Genomic DNA, 12,500 nt, shown 5'->3' on the forward strand with positions numbered 1-12,500 from the left:
CTCTCTACTCTACTTTCCTCTCCCCCATCACCCTCTCTACTCTACTTTCCTCTCCCCCATCACCCTCTCTACTCTACTTTCCTCTCCCCCATCACCCTCTCTACTCTACTTTCCTCTCCCCCATCACCCTCTCTCCTCTACTTTCCTCTCCCCCATCACCCTCTCTACTCTACTTTCCTCTCCCCATCACCCTCTCCTCTACTTTCCTCTCCCCCATCACCCTCTCTCCTCTACTTTCCTCTCCCCCATCACCCTCTCTACTCTACTTTCCCTCCCCCATCACCCTCTCTCCTCTACTTTCCTCTCCCCATCACCCTCTCTACTCTACTTTCCTCTCCCCCATCACCCTCTCTCCTCTACTTTCCTCTCCCCATCACCCTCTCTACTCTACTTTCCTCTCCCCCATCACCCTCTCTACTCTACTTTCCTCTCCCCATCACCCTCTCTCCTCTACTTTCCTCTCCCCCATCACCCTCTCTACTCTACTTTCCTCTCCCCCATCACCCTCTCTCCTCTACTTTCCTCTCCCCATCACCCTCTCTACTCTACTTTCCTCTCCCCCACCCTCTCTACTCACTTTCCTCTCCCCCTCACCCTCTCTACTCTACTTTCCTCTCCCCATCACCCTCTCTACTCTACTTTCCTCTCCCCCATCACCCTCTCTACTCTACTTTCCTCTCCCCATCACCCTCTCTACTCTACTTTCCTCTCCCCATCACCCTCTCTACTCTACTTTCCTCTCCCCCATCACCCTCTCTCTCTACTTTCCTCTCCCCATCACCCTCTCTCTCTACTTCCTCTCCCCATCACCCTCTCTACTCTACTTTCCCCATCACCCTCTCTACTCTACTTTCCTCTCCCCATCACCCTCTCTACTCTACTTTCCTCTCCCCCATCACCCTCTCTACTCTACTTTCCTCTCCCCATCACCCTCTCTACTCTACTTTCCTCTCCCCCATCACCCTCTCTACTCTACTTTCCTCTCCCCATCACCCTCTCTACTCTACTTTCCTCTCCCCCATCACCCTCTCTACTCTACTTTCCTCTCCCCCATCACCCTCTCTACTCTACTTTCCTCTCCCCCATCACCCCCTCTACTCTTCTTTCCTCTCCCCCATCCCCCTCTCTACTCTACTTTCCTCTCCCCATCACCCTCTCTACTCTACTTTCCTCTCCCCCATCACCCTCTCTACTCTACTTTCCTCTCCCCATCACCCTCTCTACTCTACTTTCCTCTCCCCCATCACCCTCTCTCCTCTACTTTCCTCTCCCCCATCACCCTCTCTACTCTACTTTCCTCTCCCCATCACCCTCTCTACTCTACTTTCCTCTCCCCATCACCCTCTCTACTCTACTTTCCTCTCCCCATCACCCTCTCCTCTACTTTCCTCTCCCCCATCACCCTCTCTACTCTACTTTCCTCTCCCCATCACCCTCTCTACTCTACTTTCCTCTCCCCCATCACCCTCTCTACTCTACTTTCCTCTCCCCATCACCCTCTCTACTCTACTTTCCTCTCCCCCATCACCCTCTCTACTCTACTTTCCTCTCCCCATCACCCTCTCTACTCTACTTTCCTCTCCCCCATCACCCCTCTCCTCTACTTTCCTCTCCCCATCACCCCTCTACTCTACTTTCCCTCTCCCCCATCACCCTCTCTACTCTACTTTCCTCTCCCCATCACCCTCTCTACTCTACTTTCCTCTCCCCATCACCCTCTCTACTCTACTTTCCTCTCCCCCATCACCCTCTCTACTCTACTTTCCTCTCCCCATCACCCTCTCTCTACTCTACTTTCCTCTCCCCCATCACCCTCTCTACTCTACTTTCCTCTCCCCATCACCCTCTCTACTCTACTTTCCTCTCCCCATCACCCTCTCTACTCTACTTTCCTCTCCCCCATCACCCTCTCTACTCTACTTTCCTCTCCCCCATCACCCTCTCTACTCTACTTTCCTCTCCCCATCACCCTCTCTACTCTACTTTCCTCTCCCCATCACCCTCTCTACTCTACTTTCCTCTCCCCATCACCCTCTCTACTCTACTTTCCTCTCCCCCATCACCCTCTCTACTCTACTTTCCTCTCCCCCATCACCCTCTCTACTCTACTTTCCTCTCCCCCATCACCCTCTCTACTCTACTTTCCTCTCCCCCATCACCCTCTCTACTCTACTTTCCTCTCCCCCATCACCCTCTCTACTCTACTTTCCTCTCCCCCATCACCCTCTCTACTCTACTTTCCTCTCCCCCATCACCCTCTCTACTCTACTTTCCTCTCCCCCATCACCCTCTCTACTCTACTTTCCTCTCCCCCATCACCCTCTCTACTCTACTTTCCTCTCCCCCATCACCCTCTCTACTCTACTTTCCTCTCCCCATCACCCTCTCTACTCTACTTTCCTCTCCCCATCACCCTCTCTACTCTACTTTCCTCTCCCCATCACCCTCTCTACTCTACTTTCCTCTCCCCATCACCCTCTCTACTCTACTTTCCTCTCCCCATCACCCTCTCTACTCTACTTTCCTCTCCCCATCACCCTCTCTACTCTACTTTCCTCTCCCCCATCACCCTCTCTACTCTACTTTCCTCTCCCCCATCACCCTCTCTACTCTACTTTCCTCTCCCCCATCACCCTCTCTACTCTACTTTCCTCTCCCCCATCACCCTCTCTACTCTACTTTCCTCTCCCCATCACCCTCTCTCCTCTACTTTCCTCTCCCCCATCACCCTCTCTACTCTACTTTCCTCTCCCCATCACCCTCTCTACTCTACTTTCCTCTCCCCATCACCCTCTCTACTCTACTTTCCTCTCCCCATCACCCTCTCTCCTCTACTTTCCTCTCCCCCATCACCCTCTCTACTCTACTTTCCTCTCCCCATCACCCTCTCTACTCTACTTTCCTCTCCCCCATCACCCTCTCTACTCTACTTTCCTCTCCCCATCACCCTCTCTACTCTACTTTCCTCTCCCCATCACCCTCTCTACTCTACTTTCCTCTCCCCCATCACCCTCTCTACTCTACTTTCCTCTCCCCATCACCCTCTCTACTCTACTTTCCTCTCCCCCATCCCCCTCTCTTCTCTACTTTCCTCTCCCCCATCACCCTCTCTACTCTACTTTCCTCTCCCCATCACCCTCTCTACTCTACTTTCCTCTCCCCCATCACCCTCTCTACTCTACTTTCCTCTCCCCCATCACCCTCTCTACTCTACTTTCCTCTCCCCCATCACCCTCTCTACTCTACTTTCCTCTCCCCCATCACCCTCTCTACTCTACCTTTCCTCTCCCCCATCACCCTCTCTACTCTACTTTCCTCTCCCCATCACCCTCTCTACTCTACTTTCCTCTCCCCATCACCCTCTCTACTCTACTTTCCTCTCCCCCATCACCCTCTCTACTCTACTTTCCTCTCCCCCATCACCCTCTCTACTCTACTTTCCTCTCCCCCATCACCCTCTCTACTCTACTTTCCTCTCCCCATCACCCTCTCTACTCTACTTTCCTCTCCCCCATCACCCTCTCTACTCTACTTTCCTCTCCCCCATCACCCTCTCTACTCTACTTTCCTCTCCCCATCACCCTCTCTACTCTACTTTCCTCTCCCCCATCACCCTCTCTACTCTACTTTCCTCTCCCCATCACCCTCTCACTCTACTTTCCTCTCCCCATCACCCTCTCTACTCTACTTTCCTCTCCCCCATCACCCTCTCTACTCTACTTTCCTCTCCCCATCACCCTCTCTACTCTACTTTCCTCTCCCCCATCACCCTCTCTACTCTACTTTCCTCTCCCCATCACCCTCTCTACTCTACTTTCCTCTCCCCCATCACCCCTCTCTACTCTACTTTCCTCTTTCCTCTCCCCCATCACCCTCTCTACTCTACTTTCCTCTCCCCCATCACCCTCTCTACTCTACTTTCCTCTCCCCCATCACCCTCTCTCCTCTACTTTCCTCTCCCCATCACCCTCTCTACTCTACTTTCCTCTCCCCCATCACCCTCTCTACTCTACTTTCCTCTCCCCCATCACCCTCTCTACTCTACTTTCCTCTCCCCATCACCCTCTCTACTCTACTTTCCTCTCCCCATCACCCTCTCTCCTCTACTTTCCTCTCCCCATCACCCTCTCTACTCTACTTTCCTCTCCCCCATCACCCTCTCTACTCTACTTTCCTCTCCCCCATCACCCTCTCTACTCTACTTTCCTCTCCCCCATCACCCTCTCTACTCTACTTTCCTCTCCCCCATCACCCTCTCTACTCTACTTTCCTCTCCCCCATCACCCTCTCTACTATACCTTCCTCTCCCCCATCACCCTCTCTCCTCTACTTTCCTCTCCCCATCACCCTCTCTACTCTACTTTCCTCTCCCCATCACCCTCTCTACTCTACTTTCCTCTCCCCCATCACCCTCTCTACTCTACTTTCCTCTCCCCATCACCCTCTCTACTCTACTTTCCTCTCCCCCATCACCCTCTCTACTCTACTTTCCTCTCCCCCATCACCCTCTCTCCTCTACTTTCCTCTCCCCCATCACCCTCTCTACTCTACTTTCCTCTCCCCCATCACCCTCTCTACTCTACTTTCCTCTCCCCCATCACCCTCTCTACTCTACTTTCCTCTCCCCATCACCCTCTCTACTCTACTTTCCTCTCCCCCATCACCCTCTCTACTCTACTTTCCTCTCCCCATCACCCTCTCTACTCTACTTTCCTCTCCCCCATCACCCTCTCTACTCTACTTTCCTCTCCCCCATCACCCTCTCTACTCTACTTCCTCTCCCCCATCACCCTCTCTCCTCTACTTTCCTCTCCCCATCACCCTCTCTACTCTACTTTCCTCTCCCCCATCACCCTCTCAACTCTACTTTCCTCTCCCCCATCACCCTCTCTACTCTACTTTCCTCTCCCCATCACCCTCTCTACTCTACTTTCCTCTCCCCCATCACCCTCTCTCCTCTACTTTCCTCTCCCCCATCACCCTCTCTACTCTACTTTCCTCTCCCCATCACCCTCTCTACTCTACTTTCCTCTCCCCCATCACCCTCTCTCCTCTACTTTCCTCTCCCCCATCACCCTCTCTACTCTACTTTCCTCTCCCCATCACCCTCTCTCCTCTACTTTCCTCTCCCGCATCACCCTCTCTACTCTACTTTCCTCTCCCCATCACCCTCTCTACTCTACTTTCCTCTCCCCATCACCCTCTCTACTCTACTTTCCTCTCCCCATCACCCTCTCTACTCTACTTTCCTCTCCCCCATCACCCTCTCTACTCTACTTCCTCTCCCCATCACCCTCTCTCCTCTACTTTCCTCTCCCCCATCACCCTGCTCTGCCTCTCGATACGTCACTGCTCTGCCTCTAGATACGTCACTGCTCTGCCTCTAGATACGTCACTGCTCTGCCTCTAGATACGTCACTGCTCTGCCTCTAGATACATCACTGCTCTGCCTCTAGATACGTCACTGCTCTGCCTCTAGATACATCACTGCTCTGCCTCTAGATACATCACTGCTCTGCCTCTAGATACATCACTGATCTGCATCTAGATACGTCACTGCTCTGCCTCTAGATACGTCACTGCTCTGCCTCTAGATACATCACTGATCTGCATCTAGATACATCACCGATCTGCATCTAGATACGTCACTGCTCTACCTCTAGATACATCACTGATCTGCATCTAGATACATCACTGATCTGCATCTAGATACATCACTGCTCTGCCTCTAGATACATCACTGCTCTGCCTCTAGATACATCACCACTCTGCCTCTAGATACATCACTGATCTGCCTCTAGATACATCACCACTCTGCCTCTAGATACATCACTGATCTGCATCTAGATACGTCACTGCTCTGCCTCTAGATACGTCACTGCTCTGCCTCTAGATACATCACTGATCTGCATCTAGATACATCACTGATCTGCATCTAGATACATCACTGCTCTGCCTCTAGATACGTCACTGATCTGCCTCTAGATACATCACCACTCTGCCTCTAGATACATCACTGATCTGCCTCTAGATACATCACTGATCTGCATCTAGATACGTCACTGCTCTGCCTCTAGATACGTCACTGCTCTGCCTCTAGATACGTCACTGATCTGCCTCTAGATACATCACCACTCTGCCTCTAGATACATCACTGATCTGCATCTAGATACATCACTGATCTGCATCTAGATACATCACCACTCTGCCTCTAGATACGTCACTGATCTGCCTCTAGATACATCACTGCTCTGCCTCTAGATACATCACTGATCTGCATCTAGATACGTCACTGCTCTGCCTCTAGATACATCACTGATCTGCATCTAGATACATCACTGATCTGCATCTAGATACATCACTGCTCTGCCTCTAGATACATCACCACTCTGCCTCTAGATACATCACTGCTCTGCCTCTAGATACATCACTGCTCTGCCTCTAGATACGTCACTGATCTGCATCTAGATACGTCACTGCTCTGCCTCGAGATACATCACTGCTCTGCCTCTAGATACATCACTGATCTGCATCTAGATACATCACTGCTCTGCCTCGAGATAAATCACTGCTCTGCCTCTAGATACGTCACCACTCTGCCTCTAGATACGTCACTGCTCTGCCTCTAGATACATCACTGATCTGCATCTAGATACATCACTGCTCTGCCTCTAGATACATCACTGCTCTGCCTCTAGATACATCACTGCTCTGCCTCTAGATACATCACTGATCTGCATCTAGATCGTCACTGCTCTGCCTCGAGATACATCACTGCTCTGACTCTAGATACATCACTGATCTGCATCCCCGTCACCTGCTCTGCCTCTAGATACATCACTGATCTGCATCTAGATACGTCACTGCTCTGCCTCTAGATACGTCACTGCTCTGCCTCTAGATACATCACCACTCTGCCTCTAGATACATCACTGATCTGCATCTAGATACATCACTGATCTGCATCTAGATACATCACTGCTCTGCCTCTAGATACATCACCACTCTGCCTCTAGATACATCACTGCTCTGCCTCTAGATACATCACTGCTCTGCCTCTAGATACGTCAATGATCTGCATCTAGATCGTCACTGCTCTGCCTCGAGATACATCACTGCTCTGCCTCTAGATACATCACTGATCTGCATCTAGATACGTCACTGCTCTGCCTCGAGATACATCACTGCTCTGCCTCTAGATACGTCACCACTCTGCCTCTAGATACGTCACTGCTCTGCCTCTAGATACGTCACTGATCTGCATCTAGATACATCACTGATCTGCCTCTAGATACATCACTGCTCTGCCTCTAGATACATCACCACTCTGCCTCTAGATACACCACTGCTCTGCATCTAGATACATCACTGCTCTGCCTCTAGATACATCACTGATCTGCATCTAGATACGTCACTGCTCTGCCTCGAGATACATCACTGCTCTGCCTCTAGATACGTCACTGCTCTGCCTCTAGATACATCACTGCTCTGCCTCTAGATACATCACTGATCTGCATCTAGATACGTCACTGCTCTGCCTCTAGATACGTCACTGCTCTGCCTCTAGATACATCACTGATCTGCATCTAGATACGTCACTGCTCTGCCTCGAGATACATCACTGCTCTGCCTCTAGATACGTCACTGATCTGCATCTAGATACGTCACTGCTCTGCCTCGAGATACATCACTGCTCTGCCTCTAGATACATCACTGATCTGCATCTAGACGTCATTGCTCTGCCTCGAGATACATCACTGCTCTGCCTCTAGATACGTCACCACTCTGCCTCTAGATACGTCACCGCTCTGCCTCTAGATACATCACTGATCTGCATCTAGATACGTCACTGCTCTGCCTCGAGATACATCACTGATCTGCCTCTAGATACATCACCGCTCTGCCTCTAGATACATCACTGCTCTGCCTCTAGATACATCACTGCTCTGCCTCTAGATACATCACTGATCTGCCTCTAGATACATTACCGCTCTGCCTCTAGATACATCACTGATCTGCCTCTAGATACATCACTGCTCTGCCTCTAGATACATCACTGATCTCCATCTAGATACATCACTGATCTGCCTCTAGATACATCACCACTCTGCCTCTAGATACATCACTGATCTGCCTCTAGATACATCACTGATCTGCATCTAGATACGTCACCACTCTGCCTCTAGATACATCACTGATCTGCCTCTAGATACATCACTGATCTGCCTCTAGATACATCACCACTCTGCCTCTAGATACATGACTGATCTGCCTCTAGATACGTCACCGCTCTGCCTCTAGATACATCACTGATCTGCCTCTAGATACATCACTGATCTGCCTCTAGATACGCCACCGCTCTGCCTCGAGATACATCACTGCTCTGCCTCTAGATACATCACCACTCTGCCTCTAGATACATCACTGCTCTGCCTCTAGATACATCACTGCTCTGCCTCTAGATACGTCACTGATCTGCATCTAGATACGTCACTGCTCTGCCTCGAGATACATCACTGCTCTGCCTCTAGACACATCACTGATCTGCATCTAGATACATCACTGCTCTGCCTCGAGATACATCACTGCTCTGCCTCTAGATACATCACCACTCTGCCTCTAGATACATCACTGCTCTGCCTCTAGATACATCACTGATCTGCATCTAGATACATCACTGCTCTGCCTCTAGATACATCACTGCTCTGCCTCTAGATACATCACTGCTCTGCCTCTAGATACATCACTGATCTGCATCTAGATACGTCACTGCTCTGCCTCGAGATACATCACTGCTCTGCCTCTAGATACATCACTGCTCTGCCTCTAGATACGTCACTGCTCTGCCTCTAGATACATCACTGATCTGCATCTAGATACATCACTGCTCTGCCTCTAGATACATCACTGCTCTGCCTCTAGATACGTCACTGCTCTGCCTCTAGATACGTCACTGATCTGCATCTAGATACATCACTGATCTGCCTCTAGATACATCACTGCTCTGCCTCTAGATACATCACCACTCTGCCTCTAGATACACCACTGCTCTGCATCTAGATACATCACTGCTCTGCCTCTAGATACATCACTGATCTGCATCTAGATACGTCACTGCTCTGCCTCGAGATACATCACTGCTCTGCCTCTAGATACGTCTGCTCTGCCTCTAGATACATCACTGCTCTGCCTCTAGATACATCACTGATCTGCATCTAGATACGTCACTGCTCTGCCTCTAGATACGTCACTGCTCTGCCTCTAGATACATCACTGATCTGCATCTAGATACGTCACTGCTCTGCCTCGAGATACATCACTGCTCTGCCTCTAGATACGTCACTGCTCTGCCTCGAGATACATCACTGCTCTGCCTCTAGATACATCACTGATCTGCATCTAGATACGTCATTGCTCTGCCTCGAGATACATCACTGCTCTGCCTCTAGATACGTCACCACTCTGCCTCTAGATCGTCACCGCTCTGCCTCTAGATACATCACTGATCTGCATCTAGATACGTCACTGCTCTGCCTCGAGATACATCACTGCTCTGCCTCTAGATACATCACTGATCTGCATCTAGATACGTCATTGCTCTGCCTCGAGATACATCACTGCTCTGCCTCTAGATACGTCACCACTCTGCCTCTAGATACGTCACCGCTCTGCCTCTAGATACATCACTGATCTGCATCTAGATACATCACTGATCTGCCTCTAGATACATCACTGCTCTGCCTCTAGATACATCACTGATCTCCATCTAGATACATCACTGATCTGCCTCTAGATACATCACCACTCTGCCTCTAGATACATCACTGATCTGCCTCTAGATACATCACTGATCTGCATCTAGATACGTCACAACTCTGCCTCTAGATACATCACTGATCTGCCTCTAGATACATCACTGATCTGCCTCTAGATACATCACCACTCTGCCTCTAGATACATGACTGATCTGCCTCTAGATACGTCACCGCTCTGCCTCTAGATACATCACTGATCTGCCTCTAGATACATCATTGATCTGCCTCTAGATACGCCACCGCTCTTCCTCGAGATACATCACTGCTCTGCCTCTAGATACATCACCACTCTGCCTCTAGATACATCACTGCTCTGCCTCTAGATACATCACTGCTCTGCCTCTAGATACGTCACTGATCTGCATCTAGATACATCACTGCTCTGCCTCGAGATACATCACTGCTCTGCCTCTAGATACATCACTGATCTGCATCTAGATACATCACTGCTCTGCCTCGAGATACATCACTGCTCTGCCTCTAGATACGTCACCACTCTGCCTCTAGATACGTCACTGCTCTGCCTCTAGATACATCACTGATCTGCATCTAGATACATCACTGCTCTGCCTCTAGATACATCACTGCTCTGCCTCTAGATACATCACTGCTCTGCCTCTAGATACATCACTGATCTGCATCTAGATACATCACTGCTCTGCCTCGAGATACATCACTGCTCTGCCTCTAGATACATCACTGCTCTGCCTCTAGATACGTCACTGATCTGCCTCTAGATACATCACTGATCTGCATCTAGATACGTCACTGCTCTGCCTCTAGATACGTCACTGCTCTGCCTCTAGATACATCACCACTCTGCCTCTAGATACATCACTGATCTGCATCTAGATACATCACTGATCTGCCTCTAGATACATCACTGATCTGCATCTAGATACATCACCACTCTGCCTCTAGATACATCACTGCTCTGCCTCTAGATACATCACTGCTCTGCCTCTAGATACGTCACTGATCTGCATCTAGATACGTCACTGCTCTGCCTCGAGATACATCACTGCTCTGCCTCTAGATACATCACTGCTCTGCCTCTAGATACGTCACTGCTCTGCCTCGAGATACATCACTGCTCTGCCTCTAGATACGTCACCACTCTGCCTCTAGATACGTCACTGCTCTGCCTCTAGATACGTCACTGATCTGCATCTAGATACATCACTGATCTGCCTCTAGATACATCACTGCTCTGCCTCTAGATACATCACCACTCTGCCTCTAGATACACCACTGCTCTGCATCTAGATACATCACTGCTCTGCCTCTAGATACATCACTGATCTGCATCTAGATACGTCACTGCTCTGCCTCGAGATACATCACTGCTCTGCCTCTAGATACGTCACTGCTCTGCCTCTAGATACATCACTGCTCTGCCTCTAGATACATCACTGATCTGCATCTAGATACGTCACTGCTCTGCCTCTAGATACGTCACTGCTCTGCATCTCTAGATACATCACTGATCTGCATCTAGATACGTCACTGCTCTGCCTCGAGATACATCACTGCTCTGCCTCTAGATACGTCACTGATCTGCATCTAGATACGTCACTGCTCTGCCTCGAGATACATCACTGCTCTGCCTCTAGATACATCACTGATCTGCATCTAGATACGTCATTGCTCTGCCTCGAGATACATCACTGCTCTGCCTCTAGATACGTCACCACTCTGCCTCTAGATACGTCACCGCTCTGCCTCTAGATACATCACTGATCTGCATCTAGATACGTCACTGCTCTGCCTCGAGATACATCACTGATCTGCCTCTAGATACATCACCGCTCTGCCTCTAGATACATCACTGCTCTGCCTCTAGATACATCACTGCTCTGCCTCTAGATACATCACTGATCTGCCTCTAGATACATTACCGCTCTGCCTCTAGATACATCACTGATCTGCCTCTAGATACATCACTGCTCTGCCTCTAGATACATCACTGATCTCCATCTAGATACATCACTGATCTGCCTCTAGATACATCACCACTCTGCCTCTAGATACATCACTGATCTGCCTCTAGATACATCACTGATCTGCATCTAGATACGTCACCACTCTGCCTCTAGATACATCACTGATCTGCCTCTAGATACATCACTGATCTGCCTCTAGATACATCACCACTCTGCCTCTAGATACATGACTGATCTGCCTCTAGATACGTCACCGCTCTGCCTCTAGATACATCACTGATCTGCCTCTAGATACATCACTGATCTGCCTCTAGATACGCCACCGCTCTGCCTCTAGATACATCACCACTCTGCCTCTAGATACATCACCACTCTGCCTCTAGATACATCACCACTCTGCCTCTAGATAGATCACTGATCTGCCTCTAGATACATCACTGCTCTGGCTCTAGATACATCACTGATCTGCCTCTAGATACATCACCGCTCTGCCTCTAGATACATCACTGCTCTGCCTCTAGATACATCACTGCTCTGCCTCTAGATACATCACTGATCTGCCTCTAGATACATTACCGCTCTGCCTCTAGATACATCACTGATCTGCCTCTAGATACATCACTGCTCTGCCTCTAGATACATCACTGATCTCCATCTAGATACGTCACTGCTCTGGCTCTAGATACATCACTGATCTCCATCTAGATACGTCACGCTCTGCCTCGAGATACATCACTGATCT

General features: G+C 49.8%; 1 protein-coding gene across 3 annotated transcripts in view; it reads right to left on the bottom strand.

The window, feature by feature from the left end:
- LOC118372876 (rho GTPase-activating protein 26-like) overlaps window positions 1-12,500 on the bottom strand; it is a 173,404-nt gene that overhangs the window by 52,052 nt on the left and 108,852 nt on the right. The window lies entirely within an intron of this gene.

The sequence above is a fragment of the Oncorhynchus keta genome, chromosome 11 (assembly GCF_023373465.1).
Source record: "Oncorhynchus keta strain PuntledgeMale-10-30-2019 chromosome 11, Oket_V2, whole genome shotgun sequence".
NCBI classification, from domain to species: domain Eukaryota; kingdom Metazoa; phylum Chordata; class Actinopteri; order Salmoniformes; family Salmonidae; genus Oncorhynchus; species Oncorhynchus keta.